The sequence below is a fragment of the Phoca vitulina genome, unplaced genomic scaffold (genome assembly GCF_004348235.1).
Source record: "Phoca vitulina isolate PV1807 unplaced genomic scaffold, GSC_HSeal_1.0 scaffold5, whole genome shotgun sequence".
Taxonomy (NCBI): Eukaryota; Metazoa; Chordata; class Mammalia; order Carnivora; family Phocidae; genus Phoca; species Phoca vitulina.
Window position 1 is genome coordinate 32,528,722 of NW_022589708.1, and position 21,514 is coordinate 32,550,235.

The following is a 21,514-nucleotide window of genomic DNA, read 5'->3' on the forward strand; positions in this document are numbered from 1 at the left end:
GTCGGAAGCTGGTTGTCATGCCCATGAGGGCAGGAGTCATCTTGCAATAATGTGGAAGAGAGCATATATTCCAAGGGAAAGTTAGAAGGAGCCTGGATCCTGGACGACACGATGCATACCATACTTGTCCTGTCTATCTCCAGACTTCTTTCACATGAGAAGAAAAATTAACCCCTCCTTTTTATGCCACTGTTTTTTTAGGTTCCTATGGTTAGCAGTCTAACACATCCTTAACTAATATAGTTGGTAAAAAGTGTGATATGAAATTTGAAACAAAAATATTTCAGGAAGTGGTGGTCATAATTGAGAAAGTGACTTGACTTTGGAGTAAAAATTAATTACTACAAATGCAATTCATGAATTATTTTTTCTTAAGAGGCTCTTCTGCTTCACAAGTGTTTATTCTCTGTGATATAAACATACAAAGTGATCCTACTATCTTTTTACTTTTTTCCTGTCTATTGATCCTAAATTTGCTTAGGGAGGAAAAGAAAATGGAATGATGTGAGACTTCAGATCAACGTCCGAAGCTTACTTACAGTTTCCACTAAAGCTTTGATACAGTTTCTCTCTATTACTATTTCTTCTTATCAGCATGCTGGATTGCAAACAACAGAAAGTTGCTCTAACTAACCTAAAAAAATAGGAATTTACTAGATTGGTAGGCAGGTAGCTCACAGAATTGACAGGAAAGTTGAATACAATGCAGTTTTGATCCTAAATACCAGAGTTAGGTCAAATTTCATATGTTAAGGGCACAGTCTCTCACAAGACTCCGGCTACTCCAGACACCAGTCACAAGCTCCAGGGTTGCCATACCACTCACGCTTTTCACCAGTTGGCACCAATTCAAAGGTTCCCACTGCTCCCTCAGGTTTAGTAATTTGCTAGAACAACTCATACAACTCAGGAAAGCATTATACTTACAAATACAATTTTATTAGAAAGGATACAAATCAGGACCAGCCAAATGAATAGATGGGAAGACCCCAAATATGAAGCTTCCATGTCCTCAGGACACTTCATACTCCCAGAGCATGTATGTATGATCAGGAAAGTTCACTAGAGTTCTGGGTATCCAGAGTTTCTTTCTTTCTTTTTTTTTTGAAGACTTTATTTATTTGATAGAGAGAGACACAGTGAGAGAAGGAACACAAGCAGGGGGAGTGGGAGAGGGAGAAGCAGGCTTCCCGAGGAGCAGGGAGCCCAATGCAGGGCTTGATCAGAGGACCCTGGGATCATGACCGGAGCTGAAGGCAGATGCTTAACGACTGAGCCACCCAGGTGCCCTGGTATCCAGAGTTTCTATTGGGGTTTTATTCCATGAGCCTGATGGCTTAAATCGTTGGCCACATGATAGAACTACATCTCCAGTTCCTCACTTGTGTGGAGGCTGGGCTGCTATCACAGAGCTCAAAGCACCAAAGCTCTAATCTTGTGGTTGGTTTTTCTGGTATGGCGAGCCCAACCTGTTTCATTAGCATAAACTATCACGTGTGGTCTGAAGAGCCCACCGTGAATGACAAAGACATTCCCAACACTCAAGAATATCCAAGGGTTTAGAAGTTCCCTCCTTGTACCCAGGACAAAGATCTGCCAAATTCTATGTTATACAACACTGAAGAACCAGGTTCAGGAAATCAATGGGAACCAGGATCCCATCAAGACCTCTCCCCTGGAATGGCTTAGGACACAACTGCCACTTCTGTAGACTTCCCAGAAACTCTGCACCGACATGGCGGTCACCTGAACCATGCACAGCAGATACCAGCAGTGCTGATACTACCCTCATGCTAGTAGTGTCTAGCTCCCTTGCATCACTTCTGCTAGATTCCGAACTCCTTAACGTGAGCATTTCATTATCCAAATTCAGGTTATAGGCACACACAGAGAAATAGGAACATTTATGCCATGTGGCTTCTAAAATGAAAGTAAGTATACTGCCTCAAATAGTAGAGAATTCCCCTAACTTAGGAACTTGTGTCCCTGGGCAGCAAAAATATGATAAATATCCCTATGCTCTACCTCTTTCACTAATTAAAATCCATATATCTGCTTCTGTAAAATATAATACCATCTCTTATATAATTAAAACACACTTTTCTACTCTTATAACAAGGAGACCATCCAAAGTCCCATTATGTACAAATCCAATGACTTGTCTCAGACCTTTGGGTGGTATCCACTCTTCTCCAGTTTTGTCTCCATCCCATATAGATATGGTTCAGCCTCTGAACTAAACATGCACTATATATAATAGCGGGTGCAAATGGGCAGGAATTAAAAGGTAAACTTGTTAAATATGTAAATAGAAGAAGAGAGAGAGAGTGAGGGAGAGATAAAGCAAGTAAGATCATATGAAAGGGACTCCAGTTTTTGTTTATGCAAAATCATGAGGACAAATATACCCCTGGGTTCATCCCATGTGGCTTATTCACATTCTTCTACCAAAATAGTCTTTTTACTTTCAAATTTCTGATTACCTGCTCAAGCTATTAATCACTACTCATTGGTTTGCATTCTTCTTCTTCTTTTTTTGACAGCCCTCTTCTTTTTTATGCTTTTTTCCAGTTTTATTGAGATATACTTGACATATTACATTGTATTGGTTTAAGGTGTACAACATAATGATTTGATATACATGTATATTGCAAAATGATTGCCACAAGATTAGTTAACATCTATCACTTTACATAGTTACCATTTTTTCTTGTGACAAGAACTTTCAAGATCTACTGTCTTAGCAATTTTCAAATATGCAATACAGTATTGTTAACTATAGTCACCACACTGCACATTACATCCTCAGAAGTTATTTGTAACTGGAAGTTTGTACCTTTTCACCACCTTCACCCATTTTTCCTACCTGCTATGATTTGTATTCTTACTTAACCCAATCCATGATTTGTTCCAGGCAAATCAGACAACAAGATACACCTCCCTTTAATACTACCACTATTTTAAGTGATGCAATTAGGTAGCATAAGTCCATCTAATGCTGCTCCTAGGAAATCAGGAAGAAGCATCTGTGAACCAAGCCTCTGTTTGTTTATCTATCTCTATCATCTATCTATCTATCTATCTATCTATCTATCTATCTATCTACCTATCTATCATCTATCTATCATCTATCTATCTATCTTCTCAAACCACTAACTAGTCATGGAAACCCCTCCATGTGTCCATTCCTGTGGTGCTGAGAGAGGGCAGCAGTACAACAGGAAGACGCCTGGGGAGGATGAGCATCCTCCTTGTGCAATTTAATTCATGCATTCAAGATTGGCTTCTGTCTATTCCTGTACACAGGCAGACCTCAGAGATACTGTGAGTCTGGTTCCAGATCACCACAATAAAACAAATATCAGAATAATGCAACTCAAATTAATTTTTTTGTTTCTCAGTGCATGTAAAAGTTATGTTTACATTATACTGTAGTCTATTAAGTATGCAATAGCATTATGTCTAAAAAACAGTGCACATACTTTAATCTAAAAATACTTATTGTTAAAAAAATCCTAACCATGATCTGAGCTTTTGGAGTCATAATTTTTTGCTAGTGGAGGGTTTTGCTTGATTTTGATGGCTGCTGACCAATCAGGGTGGTGGTTGCTGAAGGCTGGGGTAACTATGGCAATTTCTTAGAACAAGACAACAATGAAGTTTGCCTCATTGATTGACACTTTCTCTTTCATGAATGATTTCTCTTTAGCATGTGATGCTGTTTGATTGCATTTTACCTACAGTAGAACTTCTTTAAAAATGGGAGTCAATCCCCTCAAACCCTTCCACTGTTTTATCAACTAAGTTTATGTAATATTCTAAGTCTTTGTTGCCATTTCAACAATCTTCAAAGCATCTTCACCAGGTGTAGATTCCATCTTAAGAAACCACTTTCTTTGCTCATCCATAAGAAGCAACTCCTCATCCTTTAAAGTTTTATCACAGATTGCAGCAATTCATTCCCATCTTCAGGCTCCACTTCTAATTCTAGTTTTCTTGCTATTTCCACCATATCTGCAGTTACTTCTACCACTGAAGTCTTGAACCTTCAATTTGTAAAAAATGTAGTATGTGTGAAGCTCAATAAAGTGAAGCATAATAAAACGAGGTATGCCTGCATAGAGTCCACTTGGTGGAATGCTGCTGGGTATGCCTCACTTTACGATCTGGTGGATAATTTAATGGCCAATTCATAATGGAAAGCTCGTCTCATGAGATCAGGCATTTAGTCTCTACCGAGGTCCAGTAAGAATTCAAGGGTTGTTTCTCAGAATAAGAATAGTTACTTGCCGAAGAGGTCATAGCTTTTATTACAAAAACAGCATTAGAGGCTTTAACCATGAATTTACTACTAGGGTTCCACAAAGCACCCCGATCTGCCACGAACTGTTTAAGCTTCATTGGATCTGCTGGGTCATATGGGCTGGTTGGTAGAGCTGATTGCACCACAGCCTGGACTGATTGCCAGGAGCTGTATTGATTTGAGTTAGTAAGGAGACAACATCTGGAACAGCAGCTGCACTTGGAGGCATCACCTAATTAAGCTTATGATAATCCACTCTCATTCTCCAAGACCCATCTGTCTTCCCCTCAGCCTAATTGGGGAGTTAAATGGAGCTGATAGAAATGACCACTCCCTATCTTTCCAGTCATTGATGGTAGCATTAATCTCTGGGGTTCCACAGGAATGTATTATTGCTCTTCACTTACTCTTTTAGCGAGGAAGGTGAGATCCAGGACTCCATCGACCTTTCCGCTCATAATAACTCTTATTCATGAGTCAGAAGCAAATGTGAGTAGTGGGCCAGTTGCAGGATATCTTCTCCCAGAAAACACTCAGGAAATGGAGGGGAAAGAAGAGGATGTGTCCACGGGTCTCACTGTATCTATGGTGTAATGGGACTTGGGTCAAGATCGACTTATCACCTGACCACCACAACCTTCCGCTCTGATCATCAAACCACAGTGCCATTCTTCTTTGCCTGGAATGTGTTTTTTTAGAGCTATTATCCCAAAACAAGTGAAAGATCTACTTATATTCTTTTCCTTGGAATATATTTAAACCAGAAAATGATCACAGGCCTGGAAATAGGGATAATGCTATGTCTCCATTTTGGTGAGCTCTATCAATAGATATGGAGTTCTTAGGCAAATTTATTAGGAACTTTGTGAGTTGCTCATACATTTCAGATCTATAGACTCCATGATCAATAAATCTACATGAAATACCCATGTGTCTCTATTAGAGAAAGCACAACCACCTAGCCTCTGGAGGTTAAGTGCCTGGCTTGGCTTCTGCACCTGCCCTCCTCCACTATAGGATTTTCCCATCTCCATTGTAATCAGGTGTACAATTTCCATATCAGTGTTTCTGTCAACGTGATTCCCAACCTACAAGAAAAAACACAATCACATTTTTTGAAGATGCCAGTGGTTCTCTACTTGAAATATTTCTCAAAGCCTTAATGAGGAGAGGGTTTTCTGTGCCTATTTAAGGAAACACAGTTAAAAAGAAGGTAAGATTCATATTCTAAATCTGGTCTTTGATTCCTTATATTATGTCTAATTGCTTGTGACATCTTAACTTTCTCTAGCATGATCACCATTCAGTACAGTCTCCTGTCAGTCAACTTACCTAAGAATTAAAACTACCTTGCCTTCTCAATGAATTCTGATAACTGTGCCTATGCAAAAAACAAAAACAAAACAAAACAAAAACAATTGAAAACCAGTAGCTTAAACTATTTTTTTCACTCTTTGGTTGAGCTTGTTCAGAAATTAGTCCCGCATGTTTTCCCCATGTATATTATAATATAAATTGGTAAATATATTTCTTTTATTGTGTAACCTACTATTTATGTAGACACCATAACTAAAATCTAACTCTAGTTATCAGTTTGAAATGAAGATGGGGCAAAGAGGCTTAGAACCTAAAGAGAACTGGCTCAAGAAAGGGAGGAATAGTCCCATAAGATAAAGAAAAGAATCTGCTTAAGCTACTTTGGCCGCATCCACTGGCAAGAGAAGCTTAGAGAATTTGGAGTTTGTGGATATTCCAATTATCTTACTCCATCCCGTTTAATACTTCAGCTTTCCCAGATGAGACCTGGAGACAGGGCGTGTTAAATAGCACGTTGACCACCCATGGCCAAATCTTTTCATTTGTTTTTGGGGACCGCAGCTCTGTGGATATGAGTCAAAAGGTTCTACTAGAATGATCAAATAGAGTGTCTGGGTTTAAGTTTGTGACTTGAGAATATACCATTTAAACTTGTCAGTCTCTTTTTTTCAAGCAGCTAAAAAGCGCCCACTGCCACCGGCCTTGAATTCCCGCATGCGGTCCTGCAGCTGGGCCAAGTTGATACCCACAGCCTTACCTTCAAAGGGCACTTGATTCCGAGTGATTGCAGGAAAAAGAACTGTTTCGCCACTGCTCGCCCCAAGCTGTCACCTTTCTCTTACTGCCACATACTGCATTTTCAGCTCCTTTAGGCCCAATAATGCCAGGAAACAAGCCCCGATTTCCCGGTTCTCCCTCAGGTCCGGTGCACATAATCTACTCCTGGAACAAAGTTCCGTTCCAGTCAAGGCTCTTGAGTGCCCAGAATACAAATATCTCTTTGTTAGTATTTGATGTTTTGTTCCTTTGTTGCTTCCTTTTTTGTTTTTTTGTTTGTTTTTGTTTTTGTTTTACAGATAATGTGCCAGAAGAGCTAGCGGGCTTCTACACAATCATGTTTGACTAGTTTGGGCAAATGAAATCTGCTGTCACACTCTATTAAATGCTTAAGGCAAAGTACTTTCTGAGAATTTTTTTTTTGATGCCTCTGTTTAGAAAACATCTACCTATATATTATAGAAATTGAGTCTACAAACAGATTAAATATATAGATGTGGAGATAATAAGATTGTTCTGTTTTGTTTATTTTCTAATTTTGTTTTTTTTTAACCAGGAAAACACATTTCAGAGAGTTTTTTTTAATAATGATAATTAATATTATTCTGTTAAACACTATATCTTTTCAAAAGTGTCTCTGCTATCTTAATGCATACTGATCTAAACTGATTAACCTGTTCTATATCTTTAAAATTTTGTTTGCTTTGCTCCCATCATCTACTTCTTTTTTTCAAAAGTATTGACTGCAAATCTTGTGTTTGCTTTTGCTCTTTAAACTAATTTGTTTTTCTTGGTGTATCTTATTAAGACCAATTGACACACATATCCCAATATTTTCATCTTTCCAAGCATTCCCTACACCTTTAGAATTAGTATCTATTTTCATTACCTTCATTATCCTTCCTAATCACATGATATATTTCTTCACTGTTTTTCTATTTGAAACCCGATTTTATTACTTAGTCCCTCTCCTACAATTAATTTACTCTAGTTGAATTGTTGCTGTATTTCACCTAAGAGAGAACAGCACGCCTCTGGTGGTCCAAGTTATCTCTTACCAAAGCACTCAGTGTGGGACCTTGGAGTTATCAAGTAAATTTATTTACAAACACTTTGAAGATCCTACTCTATGAAGTACATTGCATATAGCACTCTAGAGGAGTTACAGGAGAAACAATTTCCACTTTTAATATGTTTATAAATTCATGAGAAAAATGCTCAGAAGTAAAATCAATTATTCTTTAAAATGTTAATCAGCCCAAAATGGCATCGTTTATTCATACCATGATTCAGTGAATTTTAATCAATGCCTACTACGTGCCAGTCACCGGGCCAATTCTAGGAGTGCAGTAAAACCATGGTACCTGCCTCATGGCCTCAGAAGTATATCCTGGAAGGCTGATTGAAAGTAAACAGAAATTGGGGCACATGGGAGGCTCAGTCTTTTAAGCATCCGACTCTTGATTTCAGCTCAGGTCATGATCTCGAGGTCGTGAGATTGAGCCCTGCCCTGGGCTTCACACTCGGCATGGAGTCCGCTTGAGATTCTCTTTCTCCCTCTGCCCCTCCCCCTGCTCACACTCTCTAAATTAATTAATTAATTACTTAAATCCTTAAACAAAAGAAAAAAGAAAGTGAACAGAAATTACAAGTAGGACAAGCACGGAATGCTCTTAGAGCAGGCAACATGGAAATCCAATCTAATCACAGGGCTCAGAGAGGACTTCCTTGACTTAATGATGTTTGCCCTAAAAACATTAATAATGTTGGATAGGTGAATAGAAAGGAGTAGAAAACAGGACTGATGTGTACTGACCAAAGGAATACTTAAAGTGTTGTAAGAAAGGCCTTTGGAAAAAGATAACTCTTGAGACAATATGTAATTTGATCTAGAAAAAAATGTTTAAGGCACTAGCTATGTTCTTTATAAAACTCTGTGTGCTAGGAAGGACATGGAAGGGTTGGGAATGACTGAGGCGTGCATTCCAAGTGGAAGGAAGAGCTTAGCAAAGAATGGGAGGCAAAGCAGTAAGTGTAGATGAGCTGGAGAGCAGAGGGCATGCTGGTGAGTAACACGGAGATGAGGAAGGTATTAAAGAAGCTTTAATAGCCAAGGAAGTGTGTTCTAGATGCTAAGTATAAAATGAGAATAAGAGGAATTAGAGGCTAGAAGGAGAATCCTTGGAGCAATGTGAGTGTTATTGCCTGGGTTAGGCTAGTGTGGCAGATGCTGTTGGTGGCCTGCCCAAATCCCTTTGGCATCCTCAATCCCGTTTCCATACACACCACCTGCTACCTACCACAAGCATCTGCGACTCTCTGCCCTAGGGCTTTCCCTGGCCACAGGAGCATGCCTGCCCTATCCAGGGCACAGGCCTGACATTTGGGGGAGTTAATACCTTTCACCAGGAAAGGATAGAAATTCAGTGCATGAATATCCCAGTTCTCCCACACCAGCAGAGAGGGACAGCTGTGGGGCATGTCTTCCAGAGGTCCCCAACAGGATGGAACGCCAAACACCTTCTATTAGCCTTCTTCTCTTCTCTGTGTTACTTCCTCAGTTCTGTATGAGCCGTGCTGGGATCACCTCCAAATAAATTGCCTGTCCCAAATCCTTGTCTCACATTCCGCTTCTGGGGGAACCCAAACTGAGCAGTTAGTTACTGAGAAAATTGAAGAAGAATAAGGAGTATTTGGAGATGATGATAAAGAGAGAGTCCCTTAGTGGATACCCAGCCTAGGAGTCGGGTGTCCGTCCCCGTATCCTACAGCCAACTGTATTCTCTCCTAGCATCGCAATCGTTTTGTTCATCCACTAAATGGGAGCTGTGGATCACCAATACTGATAGTGACAAAGAGACATGATCCTTGAGGCACCTGGGTGGCTCAGTTAAGCGTCTGCCTTCGGTTCAGGTCATGATCCCAGGGTCCTGGAATCGAGCACTGCATCGGGCTCCCTGCTCCGCAGGAAGCCTCTTTCTCCCTCTCCCACTCCCCCTGCTTGTGTTCCCTCTCTCTCTCTGTGTCTCTCTCTGTCAAATAAATAATAAAAAATCTTAAAAAAAAGAGAGAGAGACATGATCCTTAATTTACAAAAATCTACAAAAATATAACATCCAGTGCTTTTCATCATTGTGTGCCAGTTACTGATCTCAGGTTGTTTTTATTACCACCTCACAGAAAATGAGCACCCATGGAACCAGGACATCTCTGCATTAACAAGGACTTGAAAGACACTTAATCGAAACACTCATTTTACAAGGTAAGGCAACTGAGGCACAGGAAAGAGAAATAACGAGCACGATCACACAGTTGGTAAGTGGAGACTTGCAAATAAGATCTGGATTCTCTTCTCTCTGTCTAGCCCATCCCACCCCACCCCTGTCTGCCAACAGGAGGGAAAAAAAAAAAAAACCTTCAAAAATAATAGGAAACTATTGTTTTACCATATCTATGGTAGAGGACTGAGACAAACTGTTCTGAAGGCAGTTGCTCTCCTAACAAAACAGGAGTTTTTAGACACCAAAATCATGATTCGTAAAATTCTAAAATGTGTTTTCCTCTTGCCACGTGTTGTTTTTCTTTTTTCTGGATTGAAAGATAATAGAAGTTAATGTGTACAAGAAGCAGTTCAGTAGCCTCAGGTAATGATAAGGTATGTATCCAAGTGACCTTTGTCATTGAATACAAACCAGACTGTTCAACTAATGCCGAGAATAGCTGTTAATTACCTATCAAAACACCACTCACCAGAATTCAGAAATGAAAGTCAAACAGGGAGAGATGGGCCCAGCTGAACACATCTGGAAAAAGGCAACAGAAGCAGCCAGTGTGGCCTGGAGTTTGGTGGATGTTAATACAGTTGTTCTATGGAAACCCATTTGGGTCCATACAATCAAACATGTACGTGCATCCTTTGTAGTTGAAATAACCGACCCCATTTTCCATATCAAGCTCACAGTTTCCCAGGTGACAAAACTTAATTTCCATCTAATTATGACCTTCTGTCAGGGTTGTGTCTAAGTTTCTGGGGGGCTCTGACAAAGTTCTGAGCTATCAATGGGGGTCAGGGCGTGAGTGGGCTCTGGATCTTAGTGGTTATCAGTCCACGCATTTTCTTGCTGCATCTGTCACATGCTGACCCTCAAGCTACTTGTGGTCTGACAGCTTTCTATGCCATGTTTGCATGACTCTTGGTAGCATGGGAAAATGGTCTGCTTTTCCTGCCAGGCTGAGGAATGTGGGGACCCTGGGGAGCTGACACAGGTCCACACACCTGGATACCACGCATGACATTTCCTCTGCTACTGAGTCATGCTGCTCTCCCAAGGCCCACTCAGGAAAGGTAGCACCAGGCTCTACTATGTCTCAGGTTTCCAGCCTCGTCCAGGTCCTGGGCCTCAGGCCAAGGAGTACAGGCAGCAAGGTTTCCAGGGAACAAGCCAGCCTCTTAGTCTCTCACTTTCCCCTGGCCATATACCTCCCACAGCCTAGATTCCATTACTGGGAAAACTAACCCTGGCTGATTAAAGATCCTTCCAAACATTGCTGTGACTTCTGCCATATATTTTGACCTTGACTTGTGAAGATCCCAAGAGCCAAAAATTTCCCCCTTTTTTCTCTCTGTTCTTTGATGCCCCATGGATTTGCTGCTTGAATAGAGAAAGTGTCACAAGATAACAGCAATAACCAGAAAAGTGAAGATTAATCATCAATTAATATACAGAAATATGTCTCCAGTGACACACAAATTTTAATTCTTACTCTGCCTTTTCATGTGTAATATAAGTTAAAGTATGAAAAAAAATGAGACTGGTGAGGGACACCTGGGTGGTTGAGTCAGTTAAGCGTCCAACTCTTGATTTTAGCTTGGGTCATAGTCTCAGGGTCAGGAGATCAAGCCCCAAGTTAGGCTCCATGATCAGCAGGGAGTCTGCCTTTCTCCCTGTCCCTTTGCCCATTTCATTCACAGTAGGCTGAAAGCCTCAGGGCCCCACCCACCATAATTTACCCATTGGGTTGAGTGTCCCCTGCCAACGATTTCATTACGGTTGAATGACAGCCCTGATCTTTAGCACAGTCACACCCAGATCCACACTGGTACTCAGCTTCCATCTTCACAACCAAGGTGAGAAGCACAACTGTCCACCTCTTGATTTGTAGTGTATAGGACCCAGGCCCCAAAGCCAGACAGGGACAAAGCTGGAACCGGAGTTCAGGTATCTGTATTTAGGTCATGTGCGGGAGGGTTTTTTATTTGTTTTCCTTGTTTTTACTCACTGGTCCGTGCTGATCCCAGTGTTAGCCATTATCAGAGACTTGAGCAAAGTGTATCCTAAACTTGAAGCTGTTCATTCTTGACTTCTTTAAGGGAACTAGGTATCATCTCAATAGATGATGGCATTAGAGTGGAACCTAAGAAGACCTAACAAAAAATTGTATTTGAAATTTACAGCAATACATTTTTCTCCTCAGTATGCAGCAGCCATCACTGGATAAAGTTAGTTTTCCTGTAAATATAACAGTCTTATTTAGCAAGAAAGCATTTCTTAGAAAATAATTTCTGGACTAGAGACACAATTTTAATTAAATAGAAACCATTCGATAATAGAAGCTACAGATAACTGCTTTGTGGATATCCTTCTCAGGTCAGAAATAATTTGGTAAAACACCTTCCTGAAATTATATCCATTTTGGGTCTCACTACATCATGCAATTGAAAGCTAAATGAAATTCTGATTAGTAGCCTGCTGTTAAATGATACAACATAAAAGGCTAAATGCCATATAATTGATAAGCAACTAAAAACTCAGCTCGTCTGTATACCCTAAGCAAATGAGCAAACTTCACAAACAATCATGTGGTATCTCATTATCAATCTCAAAATTACACTCTGGCACATTCAGGGTGCTGAATAAAGGGTTTTTTTTCCCTTTTGTTCCCAAACACCATCCCTTATCAAGTTGGAAAAGAGGCTTGTTCTCTCTCATTAACCAGTATTTATTGAGCACCTACTTGGGACAAGTGACCGTGCTAAGCATTATGGGTCCTTAAAGGGATAATAAAAATTATTGCTTCCTCATAGTAATGTACAAAATATTTCTCAGAGAAGAAGTGTAAAAAAATGCTTATTTCCAAAAATAAGTTCTAGACATTAGAAAGGACATCTTGATAGAAGTGAAAACTCTTACAGGCACCAATCTTTTCTCCAGACCACATTCCCTTGGCAACCTCTGTCTGACGGTCACAGTCGCTGCCATTCTGAGGGGAGAAACTGTTTCCCCTTTAGCTCAGGTCCAATTATGGCCATCTAATCTTTTCTTTAATTACTCATAGCATAAATGAAGTAAATCCAGAATATTTAAATGTGGTTTATTAGCAACCAAAGGATAACAAAAGAGAAATAAACACACACACACACACACACACACATTCCTGCCCACACCAACCATGGCACAAGATCATATGGCTAAGAATGTATATCTATTTATCTTCAGCTTGGGGAGTTGCCTCCCTGCTGAACCCTAGTGTCACTCCATCTCAAGAGACCACCTTTAATATTGGCCAGCATAGAAGCACGCTCAAAGACTTCCACATTCGGCAGACAGTAGACAGAATGATTGTGACTGTGGACTCTGATGTCGGACAGATAGGAGTTCAAATCCCAGTTTTGTTACATATCTGTGTGGACGTAAACCACTAAATATCTATTACCCTTTGGAAAATAGCATTGATGATGCCTTCCTCACTGGGTTGTTTTCAGAATGAAAAGAAATAACAAGTACTTGGCACATGGAAGAGCATAAGTGCACCATAAATGATAATTAATATTATCATCATTATAATAATAATTATTTAAAAGCCATAAAAATGGCAAGATCCAGAGAGAATGGAATTCCTTCTCTACTTAGCTAGAGCCTGCTATCTTAATTTTCATTTTCTGTCCCAAGACCTGCCTCTGGGGACACCTGGGTGGCTCAGTCGGTGAAGTGGCTGCCATCGACTCAGGTCATGATCCCGGACTCCTGGAATCGAGTCCTGCTTAGGGCTCTCTGCTCTGCGGGGATCCTGCTTCTCCCTCTTACTCTCCCTCATCTCATGCTATCTTTCTTTCTCACTCTCTCTCTCAAATAAATAAATAAAAATCTTTTAAAATAAAAAAAAATAAATAAACAAGACCTGTCTCTGGAAGGTCCACTGTCATCCAAAAAGACTATGCTCATATATAGCAATAGTCCTACTAACAAGCATGAACAGGATCATTCACTCAATAAAATACCCTAAACATACAATCCTATGTGACATATATATATATATACACTGAGTGGAGATAATTTTGCTACCAGTGCATAGAGGGTTAAACAGTAAATCTAAGAGATAGTTCAAGGCTTGACATTAATGAGCAAATAAAATATATAGACCAGATTTTCAAGAGAGAGAAAGAGATGCTGGTAAGTGCTATGCTTTTGAAAAAGGCTCTCAGGTCAAGTAAGTTTCAGAAATCTTGATTTTAAAAAGGAAAAAAAATTATTACTGCAAGGCTTCCATAATCTGTAATAAGCTAACAAGCACTATGGAGATTAAATAGCAAATATAAAATTTGTAGTATTTCCCTAATTTATGTATGCTGAACTTTCATAAACATGTCACAATTTTTTTTATGGTGGTAGAGATAGTTCAAGAACTAGTGTTTTATAGAACATTGAGAAATACTGGTGAATTTAAAAAAACCATTATTATTCTAGAAGATAGATAGTTCCATGGGCTCTAACAGGCTGTCAAGTTTTAATGGGAAAGAGATTTAATCTCTTTTTTTTTTTTTAAGATTTTATTTATTTATTTGACAGAGAGAGAATGAGAGAGAGAGCACATGAGAGGGGGGAGGGTCAGAGGGAGAAGCAGACTCCCTGCCGAGCAGGGAGCCTGATGTGGGACTCGATCCAGGGACTCCAGGATCGTGACCTGAGCCGAAGGCAGTCGCTTATCCAACTGAGCCACCCAGGCGCCCGAGATTTAATCTCTTTGAAGAATGGATAGGATAAACCATCCAAGGTAGGAATTAACAGGAAAAAAAAAACCTGGTATGTAGCTACTTAAAGATATTTCCTACATATTCATTTGGATATATATATTCATATATCCTTCCATTTTTATTTATTCATAATTCTAATTTCCACAAGGGATTGAGGTAGCTCCCAGATGTATGTTTATCCCTCACCACCATTTAGCTATCACTTCAAAATAGTTCTTTACATTGTGTGATGCACTGTGGTTTACAAAGTCTCCATATGCAGGGTTCATGAAATATAATGTGCTTAAAAATGACGGGGGTGGGAGGAGCAGTCTTGTCAGTAATACTGATTCTCAGCCTTCATAGAGATTCCTGTCCTTGTAACAAGTATCTCAGCTGACTCCATGCAGGTAATGTAAGAGTCCATTTTTTGCATGTTGCTTTAGATTAATGTTATTTAGAAAAGATATCTAATCACAAACTTTCATTTCTCATCACACTCTAAAAACATAGTATTTCTCTAGATAGATAGATAATAGATACATGGATGGATAGATAGATGATAGGTGAGGGAACAGGTAGAAAGGTAGGTAGATATATAATCTAAGAGTATTACAAGAATAAATTATGAATAGGAATAATCTAGACTAGGGATTTCTAATTCTATGATAAAATAATATCCTAACAAGGAGATGACTCAAACTTCGAACTTACTTATTCAAAGTCAGAAATAAAGGAAGAAGGGGAGGAAGAAAACGAGGAAGGGAGAGGGAAGGGAAAGAAAGGGATGGTGGGAAGGAAAGAGGAAATAGAGCTGGTAGTTGTAGTTAAATAGTTCCGATTTCATTAAGATGGCTTAAAAGGAAGAATTTACGGGGCACCTGGGTGGTGCAGTCAGTTTAGCGTCCAACTCTTGGTTTCGGCTCAGGTCGTGATCTCAGGGTGTTGAGATTAAGCTCCCCACCCCCACCCATTGGCTCTGTGCTTACTGCAGAGTCTGCTTGAGATTCTCTCTCCCTCTGCCCCTGCCCCTCTCTGGGCGCACATGTGTGTGTGCATGCTCTCAAATAAATAAATAACAGAGCTTGGGGTGAAAGGTTGACAATGTTTCTGTGGCAGGCCCTGCAAGAGTGAACAACAGCCCAAGTTCTCATCTCTAAGGACAGGTGAAGTCCACTGACTCTGCTGGCAGCCCCATCTAAGAAATCTTTGGAAGGGGAGCCTAGCAACAAGAATAATTTAAGAGTAAAGAAGGTTTGGGTTCATATCCATAAGCCTCTGGAAAATAACCTTTGTAATGCTGTTTTTCAATATGATTTCTCACAACTGAGGGATAACAAAAGGGAAAGGAACACACACATAATATGGCACAAAGTGGTGTGGTTTTCACAGTCCTTGGGGGGTAGGGTGCCCGCCTAGGTGACCCAGAACGACAGCTGTCAGTTCCAGCCTGTCCCAGCCCCATCCCTACCTCCCCTAATGATTACCTGCCATCTGTGTCCTCAGCCACACCCATCTGGGCAACAATGACTGACTCAGCCTAGCAGAATTAGAAGCCCTGCCCCTGCCCACTTGCAAGTCGGGTCTGGAAACTGTCCTGAGCCATCTTAAGTCATTGAACCTGGAGGTCAACAGAACCCTCTGTGCCAGGAAGAATATTACGTTTCAGGTTCCCTAACTAACCCTCACTGGCATGACCAGCCTGAATGACTGACCCTTCAGTTCCAGCTCGTGGTGCTTGCTTTCTCTTGAGAGTGTCTTCCCCAAGGTGTGGGCAATTAGGAACCTGATTTTGAACACCAGCCAGCCAACTCAGGAGTTAGGCCCTTCTCACCTGGCAGGGGAGAGTAGGAAGATGGGGAAAGATAGGAGAATTTTAATCCGTAGGAGAACACGGTGAAGATCTGAAAAGTAAAAACTCACACCACAAAAAGCAAAAATGAGAAAAGATTGCAAGGAAGGCCTCAGTTTAGTGAGCATTTGGCTACCTGGGTAATTTATCCAGACATGTCAAGCACCAGGCTCAGGTCCACAGCGAAGACGCTTTCATTAAACTTGCACCAAGGACAGGCTCAGATCAGGAAGCAGGTGTGGCTGTTTCCAGGGAATGGAGTTCCTGGATATTTTTTAGAAGAACTGGGTAAGACTGGGACTGACTTTCATTTGTGATGCTAAAACAGCAACACTTTTCATTAATTATTCTTTGAATGTTGACATGTTTTCTCTACCACTTTTGGCACTTCTGTCTTCTCACTGTTTTTTTAGTGTGGTGACTAATGCACACAATGGTTAGAAGAAAAAAATAAAACCACACAATGCCGGGTTCATTTTTACTGCAGTCTTGATATTTTTGAAATTTGATGTAATAAGACCATCAGTCACTGGCGTGTCAGACAATGAGTGTCTGACAGAGCACAGAACTGAATGCCCACAGTTCCCAGTCCCAGAAAAGGGGATAAGCTCCTTCACAAAGAAGCTGCTTCGACCCCACCCCTTCCCTAAGGAATCCTTCAGCACTTCCTTTAGCATCTCTTATGGTTCTCCCCTTCTCAGTTTTCCATACCCCTCTTCTTCTGGGTCCCTAAGTCTTACAGGGTCCCTTCTTCCTTTCACTTGCTGATTCTTGTCTGCATCCCTTCTGCTCATGACCTCACAGACATCTCTGGGCATGATTTCAAGATCTCTCTGGAATAATTTGACATGTCTGTCATCAAAATTTCTTATTACCTAAAACACAAAGAAAACAGATCTACTCCTTTTTTCTAAGCACAGAGTTCTGTGTGTATAGAACTTGTCCTCGTCTCCCTCATTCCCTGACAGGCTAATCGCACCCTGAATTAGTCAACATTCTCTCTCAACACATGACTTACTTCTTCCATGTGTGCATCCATTGATATATATTTTTAATTGAGATATAAATGACATATAACACTGTATTAGTTTCAGGTGTACAATATAATGATTCAATATTTGTGTATATTGTGAAATCACATCTCATTAACATCTGTCACCATCATGGTTACAATTTTTTTTTCTCTTTTTGTGTTGAGAATTTATAAGATTTTGTCTCTTAGCAGTTTTCAAATATACATTACAGTATTCTTAGCTATAGTCACTGTGCTGTAAATTACATCCCCAGGACTTATTTTATAACTGGAAGTTTGGTACATCCATCTATTTACTGGTTTCATATTCACTGAGTCCTGACTATCTTTTGCTTAGGCTCATCGTAATGACCCTTCACTCTTCTCTGCAAACTTACCTCAGAACCTCCAACCTATGTCTTTAAGATGTCTCAAATATGTCACATTACTGAGCCCCCAATCGAGTGTCTCCAGCAAGGCTATTGTGGTTATAGAGCTTGGAGACCACTGAGTGACCTGATTACCAAAGAGAGCACTTGAAATGACAGCACAGGGCAGAACAGCCACACTCCAACCCTCCCCCAGCCACAGGGAGCCTCTCCATGATACAATCAAGCACAGTGAACTTCCAGAAAATGTCTACTGACTCCATCTACTTAATCAGAAATAACTGAAAAAACTCCTCCTTATGATATTCACATACAAAAAAATTCTCTAAGGGAAACATCAAGCATTTTCCAATTAAGAACTCTTCAAAAGAACAGCAGACAACAACATTTTTAAAAAGTATTTCCTATGTATTTATATATAAAAAATGAAAAACCAAAAAGCTTACTCATCAGAATTTTCAGGTTCCATATGTTAACCTCAAATACAATTATGGTTGACAAAAACCAAATTTAACAAGTAAAAAAGCTTGTTGTTTTTCCAACTCTCACCTACTGTGTTCAGGTTCCTCCCACCCACCCCAACCCCCATCCAAACCCTCCACTGGCCCAAGCTGTTTGGGGACATCCCCAAGAAGCCTCGTCATACAGACACACTCATTATTTCCATCGGGTCCCGGCACTACTGTCTCTTTCCACATACATTTTTCATAGACTCTGTGTGTGTGTGCGTGTGTGTGTGTGTGTGTGTGTGTGTTTGAGAGAGAGAGACAGAGAGAGGCAGAGATGGGGGGGGAAGAAGAGAGAGGGAGATGCTCCTGCTTTCAAAGCATTTACTGTGTAGTAGAAACATAAGAATTGACATTTACTTAACTATCAAATATTAGCTATTTACCGTGCTAGGTTATTTACATCCATTATATCACTTAATCTTTGCAGCTTCCTCAATAAAATACGTATTATTGTTATTCCCACTTTAGAAATAAAAAATGTAAAATAGAGACAGAGAGAGGCTAAATAACTTGCATAATCACCTACCAAGTGTCACAGAGTGGTTTTGTCTTGAACACGTTTGTCTGGATTTTCTCAAACAACCCACTTTCCCACCACAATATCCCATCCTCCCAATTCATCCTCTGGTACCCATACTCCACCAATCCTTCAGCCTCCCCAAAACTGACAATCCATTGATCCTACCTTCTTTTTTTCCCCTCCTTACCCTGCTTAAAATCCACAGTCCATCATCATAAGCACTTCTTGGCACACACCACCAGGGCCTTTCCGGCTTGCTCCCTTTGCATGCTCACTTGGTAAAAACCCAATGCTGATTAAACCCAACACTGCACCTCTTCTGTGTCTGCTCCCTCCCAGCTACTCATGGCTAGAGAGAAGCACACAAGCAAGAGGACTGGTCTCTGGTGAGACATAAACTTTAAGCCAGTCCTTAATGGTGGGCACTTTTATGATTGTTGCAACATGCCTTTAAAGGGTGGGCTAGAACATAAAACTGAATGAAGTAAGTTCTGTAAGTTCCCAAGGGCTTCCCAAGATGAAGCCCAGCTCATGCATAGATGAGGAATCACTAGTTGAAATTGTATTAATTGAGGAAAGCTGTTTCTCCTACTTAAGCTCTCTTTGTTCTTCCCAGTAACACGTGAAAATTAGTTTCAGAAACAATGCTGAATTAACAAAAAGAGAAATCACACGGCTATTACAGAATTATGAATCGTCTATATGTGGGCCAACAGTGTTGCATCCAAGTGTCATCAAAGGAAGATGGCGGCTGATGCCAACTCTCCTCACATCCACAGCATTTTTACCTTAAACCTCTTAGGCTCAAAAACCTAATGTTTTCAGGCCACTAAGAGCAAATACAAGCTCTCAGTGTAAACTCACAGTAACCAAACTGGCAAACAGATGTATAAAACCAGAATCGAACGACAAATAGGCCTATTACAAAGTCTCCAATATTGGAATTGGTGTAACCCCTTTTACTCCCCTGTATAGGAAGCCAAATCATAAGCGGAAGTTTGACTGGTGAGCTTGTAACAGAGAAGTTATCTTAATTGAGTATATAATGGCATTAGTTTAAGGTAGCCTAGGGCATCGAGTGCCACCATACTAATAATAGCTTTGCCAATGAGACTGGAAGTGTGATCCTTGGTTGGCCCCCAGTTCCCCTCCTTGGCACAGTGCTTGGATGAACACTTGTCAATATTGGCCTTTGGTGTCCTCCTCCCAGAGTGATGAAAACCTTTCTTTAATAACATCAATTCAGTCAATCTGGTTTCTCTTAAATTCCACAGATCCGAATGCTATTTTGTCTGTTTAAGATAACTTGACATAACTCTGGTTTTTTATTCAATGACTTCACAAGTAAATTCTCAGAGTTTAGTGAATATGACATATTTACAGATTCTTGGGGAATCCCTCTCTGCAGCCTCCACAAGACATCAATGGGAAATTCCAGAATAAATAGGAGGAAAGTACGACCTAAGTTCTATTTTGGGAGATAAGAAAAACAGGTAGATGCTTATAGTATTTCGTCTCCCTTCTCTGCCTATGTACAGGGCTGGCACATCTTGATATGTGCCAGAAAATTGATGACAGAAAAATTCAACTAATGGTAGCAAAGATCCCCCCCCAAATTTTTTTTCAAACCGTTATCACTACAGCGAAATCCTGGGGTTTAATCCACGTCATCCCTGTGTGCCAGAAAATCTATAAAATCTGTAACAACAGGGGAACTATATTATATTGTCTCTTCAATTCTAAACAATCTAAACCGTCTTCATCATCAAGAGCATTTGTGGTATTCATTCCACCACAGCGTAATAAACAAGAAGATATCAAAGATACTGTTTTCTCTGCTTTGTATTTTCTGCACTCCCAATTTGGTTTCTTTTAAATCTGGTAAAAAGAATGTAGCTTACTGCCTCCAAACTCATTATTAGGACAATAAGATAATGTTCACGGAATGCAATAAGTATAGATGGAATTCAAACTCCTGCTGGCTATATTAAGATCATATTTTTCAATGGAGTCTTTTTTTAAATTAATTACAGAATACCAGTTAATTCCTCTGAGCATTTAGATTTTTTACCATAAGTAATTAACTCCTCTGACCTTCCCTCATCTTTTTAACACTGTGAACCGCTGTCGTTAGCATCGTGTCAGATATGCTTTCTCATACTTGCCACACACAGATGCGAATCTCGGCAACGGCACCCTGACATCTAAATGTAGATGTGCACAACTCTGCTGAGCCCCACTCTCATTGGAGCCTTCCTGCACACAGACTCTGAGTTCTGATGCAAATGCCACCAAGGTGATCTTCACCATCTGTCCAGCATTTCTGGGGACGCATCACGGGCGCATGTTGGAAGGAGGACGAGTCGATGTTTCCCTCACATTGGTCCGTGCTATTTTTTCCACCCACCACACCAGTAAGCTGCACAAATCTCTGGCAAGCAGCCACTTTCAGTTTTCTCAGAAGCTGAGAGAGTGGGTCCCCTATATTTTAAAAAGGCAAACGCTGTCTTATTCAACCTAATCATTACTTAGAGAACGATAGCAAAGAATCAAGCCCACTGCTTTTTATGCCTCAAGACATCAGCCCGGGCTGCATTTCTCAATGTTTCAACTTCTCTTTTCCAGTACAGAAAAATAGTGTAGAAAATGGGCTCTCCTCCAGGGGAACCACCCACCTTCTGACACTCTGAGTACAAGAATGTGCTATTTCTACTCCATCCTGGAACTCCCCAGTGGAATGTGACCCAACCCTAGCACCAGGTGGCCCTCCTTGAAAAGTACACAGTTGTCATCCATTTAAAGCAGGATGCATCCACTTCTAACA

The 21,514-nt window shown here is 40.4% G+C and overlaps 1 protein-coding gene across 5 annotated transcripts in view; it reads left to right on the forward strand.

Annotated features, from left to right (window-relative positions):
• Positions 1 to 21,514, forward strand: part of KLF12 (Kruppel like factor 12) — a 578,056-nt gene that overhangs the window by 35,152 nt on the left and 521,390 nt on the right. For 4 of the 5 annotated variants that reach the window (XM_032402856.1, XM_032402855.1, XM_032402857.1 and 1 more), the window contains one exon: positions 9,578 to 9,659. The gene's annotated coding sequence lies outside the window, so the exon portion shown is untranslated. Of the gene's footprint in view, positions 1 to 9,577; positions 9,660 to 9,689; positions 9,713 to 21,514 lie in introns of those variants that run through there. The other variant, XM_032402866.1, reaches the window with a different exon arrangement.